At 49.9% G+C, this 6,967-nt stretch overlaps 1 long non-coding RNA gene across 2 annotated transcripts; it reads left to right on the forward strand.

The window, feature by feature from the left end:
* The first annotated feature begins 526 nt into the window (after window positions 1-526).
* On the forward strand, window positions 527-5,294 carry LOC116279591 (uncharacterized). 2 transcript variants are annotated; one of them, XR_004188922.2, is made up of 3 exons: window positions 527-603; window positions 2,777-2,928; window positions 4,206-5,294. It is a non-coding gene; the product is annotated as an uncharacterized lncRNA (long non-coding RNA). The 2 variants fall into 2 exon arrangements; XR_012065887.1 differs by having other exon boundaries at window positions 527-596.
* Window positions 5,295-6,967: the final 1,673 nt, after the last annotated feature.

Raw genomic sequence — 6,967 nt, forward strand, 5'->3', positions numbered from 1 at the left:
CTCTGCGACTCCGGAACCGCCCCCGGAGCTGTCCCAGGAGACCGCTTCCCCGCCCCGCTCCCCGCCGCCCGCGTCTCCCGCCTGCGTGCGGGACTCAGGGCCTCGGCGGCAAGGGTGTCTGCGGAAGGCGGTCCGGGGACGCGTCCGGAGGAGGCTGGCGGGAGGGCGCCGCCCCGTTCAGCCCCCCGCCCCGCCGCACCTGCCCTGCTCGCAAACCGCCCGCACAGCCCGCTCCCGCTGCTGCGGGCTCGGCCGCCCCGCGTGGGCGGAAAGCCAGCCACGCGGCGGAAGGAGCAAGGACGCACGCAGCCGGCGCGCCCCCCTCCCCCATTTGGCTACCCGTCCCCGGGGGACGACGTGGACACGGCAAGGGGCGGAGCAATGGCACCAGCCAATCAGGAAAGCCGGATGGCGGCACCGCCCCTGGGGCCCCGCCTCCACCCGGGGATCGCGGGGGCTGGGGTCTGGGGGGCGGGGACGGGCTTCGGGGCCTGGAGGGCGGTCCCGGTCCCGGTCCCGGTCCCGGGGGGGGGTTCCGGGTTTGCTGACGACCGCGCCCTCCTCGCGCGGGCTGCGAGGGGACGTCACCGCAGGAGGTCAGAGGTGATACAGCTTTTAAAATTTGTTGTGTCTCGGAGCATTTCCAACACACACACAAGTGGAGACAATAACGTGGTGAACCCCGCGTGTCCACTGCCACCTCAGCATTCCACTGTTTTCACACTCCCCTCACTTTTCAAAACTGAAGGCTTACTTGTTGGTTTTATAAATTTACCATTCTAACCATTAAAAAAAAATTTCTTTTTGGGGGGGTTGGGGAGGTAATTGTTTACCTGTTTTTTTAAGGGAGGCGCTGGGGATTGGACCCAGGACCTCCTGCATGCTGAGCATGTGCTCCACCGCTAAGCTACACCCTCCCGCTCCTACTGGAGTATTTAGTGAATTAATTATTGTTTTCCTACTGGGGTATTTTAAAGCAGAGCCCAGAAGACATGTCGTTTTGCAGGGAGACATTTCAGTATGTGTATCTAATGGTAATTGAATGCTTTGCCCCTGGGGCCACTGTCCTGCGGCCCCCTTCCCCAGGCAGGCTGTGAATGCTGACCCTGCAGGCTCTGTTGTCTCTTGCAGACAAGGAAGACACTTGAGCCCCTGTAAATTCAGGGTGTCAGGCTGCAGGCAGAGTTCCGAGGGAGGCACAGGGCGCCACCGCCTGCTGCCACACAGCAAGGAAAATGCATTGGGAGAATCGCTCAGAGATGCTGCAGGCCCCCCTTCCCCCGGGTTTTGCCTCCAGGCTCGGGATGGGGGAGGGCCGCTGTGCGAGCCACACAGGGGTTCCTTCTAACCTCCTTAGAGTCAGCAGAGGCCGCCACCCCCTCCCCCATTCTGCTTTACCTCTGCACTTCACACCTAAGTGCTGCGAATGCCTGCGAGTCCTTTCTCAGCAAAAGAGGCACCTTCCAAGTCACGCTGTTACCCCAATAGGCGAAGAGGGGAGACCCCCTGTTCTTGTCATACCTGAAAGATACGTTTACAGTTGGGAGATGATGTGTTGTGCAGCGAAAGATTTTAGAAGATTGGTTCAGAAAAGGAAAAGCAGGCCTCTAAGAACGGGAGGCCGGCTGATCCTGGGAGGAAAAAGCAGCATTTTCTTTCTTTTTTTTTTTTTTTTGGTCTCCCTTTTCTCTTTACCCTCACTCAGAGCTGGTCTTTTGATTGATGGATGGCTCACCCGTGGGCTGGGGGAGCCTAAACCGCAATGTTAATTGTAATGCAATGAGCCTTGGGTCGTGCCTGGTTAAGTCCTTTCTGCTACGTGGCAGGCATGGCTGTCGGGTTCAACCAGTCTTTTGCTGACACTCATTTAGAAGAAGTGAAGTCCCTTTACACTGCAGGCGGCCACAGCGCCATCTTCAGGACCTCCTCCCTCCCCTCCACCTGTCTGCCCGGTGCCCCCACTTGTCTGACCACCTAACACGCCAGTGCCCATTCCTGGGCTCTCAGATGTGCGCCTGCACTCCCTCCAAAGAGAAGGTGCCTCGTTTTCTGACGAGTGTTTGCCTTTGCAGGACTAGTAGCCCTGGAAACGGCTGCTCTCACGACAGCTCAGGCTGGTTTATTTCAGTCCATGTCTCCTCCTTATTGGAGTCATAAATCCCACGGCCCCCTCAGGGACTCCAACTTTCTCACCTCACCTACAACGGAGCAGAAACCTGTGCACAGGCTGATCACACAGCCCCCAGCCCACTGTGTTCAGTGACACCTTCCCCATGAAAGACCTCAGCAACTGGCCCTCGGGGCTCGCAGACGCCTCTGTCCGTCTGCCCGCTGCTGTCGGTAGCGGCATAGCTAATAAACTTCTCTTTCATTTTGCTTTGCTTCTGGTAAATTCTTTTACCACCTGAGGTATCAGTCTGCCTTGTCCCACAACACGTTGGGCTTGCCAAGTGGATGAAAAACACGTCACACGGTGCGTACCCAGTGTCCTCTCCCGGCACTCCCGGGGAACTGTTTCAAGGAGGAATTCTAGAAACACTGAAAGAGGACTCTTAATAGAAATGAAGCTTCCTGCCAAATACAGCAGAAATTTGTGCCATTAAAGCACAGAAAACTTTTGTTCCTAGTTCCAAGCCACCTTCTTTAGCTCCACTGATTATAAGGCCTCATTTTCTTTAAAATATAAAATTGTAATACAGCACAGACCTAGTGATTTAGTCATCAGCAGAGAACTATTTCCATAAATTTGTACAATTCCGCCTATTTTTGTGTCTAGATGCTCCAGGATTTCTTTATGCTGGGGAAAGTCCCTTGAGGCTAAGATACCATCATACTGAAGTGCGATTTTGATGTCACGAATTTTGTGTGCTCGCTGGTGGACCTGCCTGCAGACCTTCCTTCTAGAAATGGAACCCCAGTCCGTTGCCGGTAACACTGGGCAGGGGGGTCGGTCATGTGCCCCGTCTTCCCCACGCCGGGGGCAACCCGAGGCCTGGGCTGGCATCGTCAATTTCTTTTTAGGAACTGACATGACTGTTTGGAGAGACGGGGTTTAGCTCTTCTCTCCAGATGTCATTACTTATAAATAATGTCAGCCTAGACTTGCCCCTGGCCATCTTTGTTCTCACGTGGAGAGAGCTGGCCTGAGATGATGTGACAGAGAGGACGGCAGGCCCAGAGATGGAGGAGATGGGTTTTGATGACCCCATGAGAAGCCCTGGGGCCAGCCGTGCGTGGACCCAGACCCACACCTTAGGTTCTCGGCTAATTGAGCCAATGAGTCGGTTCCAGCTTTTCTTTTCTTAAGCTAGTTGTCTTTTTTTCCTAACATAAAAAAAATTTTTTTTAATTGTGGTAAGAGACACATAACATAAAATTTACCGTCTTAATTATTTTTAAGTGTACAGTTCAGTGACATTAAGCACGTTCACATGACTGTGTAACTGTCACCAGCATCCATCTCCAGAACTTCTTCTTCTTCCCAAACTGATGCTCTGTGCCCGTTAAACACCAACTCCCCATTCCTCTTCCCCCGGCCCCTCGAACCGCCGTTCTGTTTTCTGTCTTTATGAATTTGACTCCTCTAGGAACCTCCTATAAATGGAATCACACAGTATTTGTCCCTCCTTGACCGGCCCATTTCATTTAGCATAATGTCCTTAAGGTTCACCCATGTTGTAGTGTGTGTCAGATTCCATTCCTATTTTTTTGTTGTTTTTTAAGATTTTATTCCATTTTTAAGGCTGAATAATATTCCACTGTACGGATAGACCATGCTTTGCTTATCCATCCATCCACCGATGGACACTTGGGTTGTTTTCACATTTTGGCAATTGTGAATAATGCTGCTGTGAACATGAGTCTGTTACCAAACTTTTAACTTTGAGAATAATTGTAGATTCACATACAAGTGTGAGAAATGGCACAGAGAGATCTTGTGTGCCCTTTACCCGGTCTCCCCAAGGGTAGCATCTTTCAAAACTGTCGTGTAGTATCACAGCCAGGATACTGACCCTGATGGGAACCACAGACGGTGTTCAGATTTCCTGATTTGCACCTGCTCATTTGTGCGTGTGTATGTGGTAGGGGTGTGTGCGTTTTATGCAGTTTTACCACGTGTAGGTTTGTGTACCCATACCACAGTCAGTGTGAAACAGCACATGAAACATCGCCCAGCTTAACATGGTTTTGCTTTCTTAAAACAGGTTGTTGATGAATCAAACCTGGAGCTGTTTTGCAGAGACAGCACCACGCATGTGCAAGCCGGGAACCTGTGCCTCCAGGGCGACCCCAGGAATCTTCAGTCTGTGGAGCTCAAAGGATAGAAATATTGTCATCAAAGTCCTTTACAAACCAAGAAGTTTTTCAATAAGGAAAATCTGGCTTCCAGCAGCATGAGGAGCTTACGTGGACTGATTTGAGACTAACCAATCAGCTTCCCAAATTTGAAATTTCCCTCACCCCTTAAGTTTCTCCCTGAACCCTGGATGGGAGAGACAGATTTGAGAGCTGAGCCTCCTCTCTCCTTGCCGGTGGGCCTTGCAATAAAGCTCTTTCTTTTCTCAAAAGCCAGTGCCATAGTATTGGCTTTCATGTGTGCCGGGCAGCCAGCCCTTGCCCGGTGACAAAGGTGCCACCCGACTCTGTCACCACGTGGACCCCTTGTGTGGTAATTTCACACCACCTCCCTTTCACTGCCGCCTCCCTCCCCCGCCATCCTTAATGCCTGGCAGCCACCTTCATTTCTGTAGCTTTGTCATTTCAAGAATGATACACCAGTGGGATCATATGGTGTGTAACCTTTTAGGATTGGCTTTCTCGTTTAGCATAATTCCCTAGAGATTCATACAAGTTGTTGCTTGCGTCAGCAGTTCATTTAAAAAAAAAATCCATTGAGTAGATTCTCTGGCATGTCACTCACGCCACAGTTTAAGAACACCCGGGCTGTTTCCAGTCTTGGCTATTACCCGTGACGCTGCTATAAACATTAGTGTGCAGGTCTCGATGTGAGCACAAGTCTTTGTTTCTTTGGATGAAGGTCCAATAGGGCAAGATTACGGATCCCATGGTAACTGCAAGTTTAGGTTTATAAGAAATTGCCAAGCTGTTTTTCAGTGAGGCGCTACCATTTTATATTCCCACCAGCAAAGTATGAATGACCCAGTTTCTCTGCACCTTCGTCAGCATATAGTGTTGTCACTCAGCTTTATTTTGATAAATGTGTTGTGATAGCTCACGGTGGTTTTAATCTGCATTTTCCCAATGAATAATAAAAGTGAACACCTTTTCGTGTACTTACCTGCCATCTGTGTGTCCTCTTCTGTGAAATGTCTGTTCATGTCTTTGCCCTAATTTTCTAATTGAAATTTTTTTAAATTGTGAGTGGAGCTGTATTTTCTAGATTCTAGTCCCTGGTTGGACACGTGGTTTGCAAATATTTATTCCTAGTCTGTACCTTATTTTTTCATTCTCTTAACAGGAACTTTAATAGATCAAATTTTTTTTTCTAGCTTAGATGACACCCAGTTTACCAATTTTTCCTTTCATGGATTACCCATATTTAATGTCAAGTGTCAGAATTCTTTGCCCAGTTCTGGATCCCAAAGATTTTTATCCTGTGTTTTTTCTTAAAAGTTTTACACTTAAGTTTATGATCCATTTGAACTTATTTTAACTTTACCACCTCTTTAAAGTCACTGTCTCCAAACACAGTCACACTCTGAGGTACTGGGGATCGGGGCTTCAGTATGTGAATTTCGGAGGATACCACTTAGCCCATAAGAATTTCAGCCCATGAAGATAGGCCTGGAGGTCGACAAAGAAACGTGAGAAAAGGCAGGGATCTCCGGTGTCTGAATGTAACCTTTTGCTCATTATGCCCTCATTATAGTAAAATTTGCCTGCAGATTAGAAGAACTCATCATGTGCTGACGTCATGACACTTCGGATCCAGACTAAATAAGGACAAAAGTCCCTCCTCCCTTCGGGAAGGTGGAGCTGGGATGAAAATCAGGGAATACGACCCCATCCCTTCCCTCCCCAGTGAACGCCCCGTTCATTTCTACACCCTGTGTAACCAAGTTGTCAGAGAAACTCAGGGCAGCCGCCCACCTGAGCCTGCCGCTCTCCCCTGGAGAGTGTGCTGACCATCCCTTGATAAATCCCCGCTTTACTTTCTTGACCTCTCTGTCTTGCCTCTGAATTCTTTCTGAGACGGGCCAGGAACTCAGACCCTGGTTGAATCTACTGGCAACGCAGGGATCTGTGCACAGTACTGACTCGCTTCCTTCAACTGAGATCCGAAGGACGCATGTGAAGTGGGACAGCCTTTGGCCAGCACGCCTGCCAGCTTTTGGTTCTTCCCTGAAGCTCCCTCTGCCCCTCTCGTCCGGGACCGGCTCAGTCTGCTAGGAGGTTTGTTTGTTTATTTGTTTTGCCCTCACACACCAGTGTAATCAAGAGCATGATGAAGCAAGACGGATTATTCAGTGTCCCTCTTGTCTGTCACTCCTGCTTTTCTCTTCTGGAACTGTGACATCTGTCTTTTCTGACGCCAAATGTGGAAAGTTTCCTGATACCAACCAGTTCTCCAGTTCTGACACCAGCTGGGTGCCCTACGATTCATTCAGTTCTGACAGTGACACTCGTCCCAGGTTGTCACCTGTGCTCCCGACCCACCAGCTATCAATTAAAGCTCCCGAGTCCCCTTCCTTAGGTTCAGTGATTCACTGAAAAGACCCACAGACCTTGTGTTTACTGTACTTGCATTTCCTGATTTGCTATAAAGAGTAAAACTTAGAACAGCCACATGGAAGAGAAACACAGGGCAAGATGGGGAGTGGGAGGGGCAGAGCTGCCTCCCAGCACACAACTGCATTCATTTAACATCCAAGGGTTTCTATAAGCCAGTCTCTGGCTGCCCCTCCCCATAGAGAAGTCTCGGAAGGTCCCCACCCTCCAATCTCCT

Source organism: Vicugna pacos, chromosome 31 (assembly GCF_048564905.1).
Source record: "Vicugna pacos chromosome 31, VicPac4, whole genome shotgun sequence".
Lineage (NCBI taxonomy): Eukaryota > Metazoa > Chordata > Mammalia > Artiodactyla > Camelidae > Vicugna > Vicugna pacos.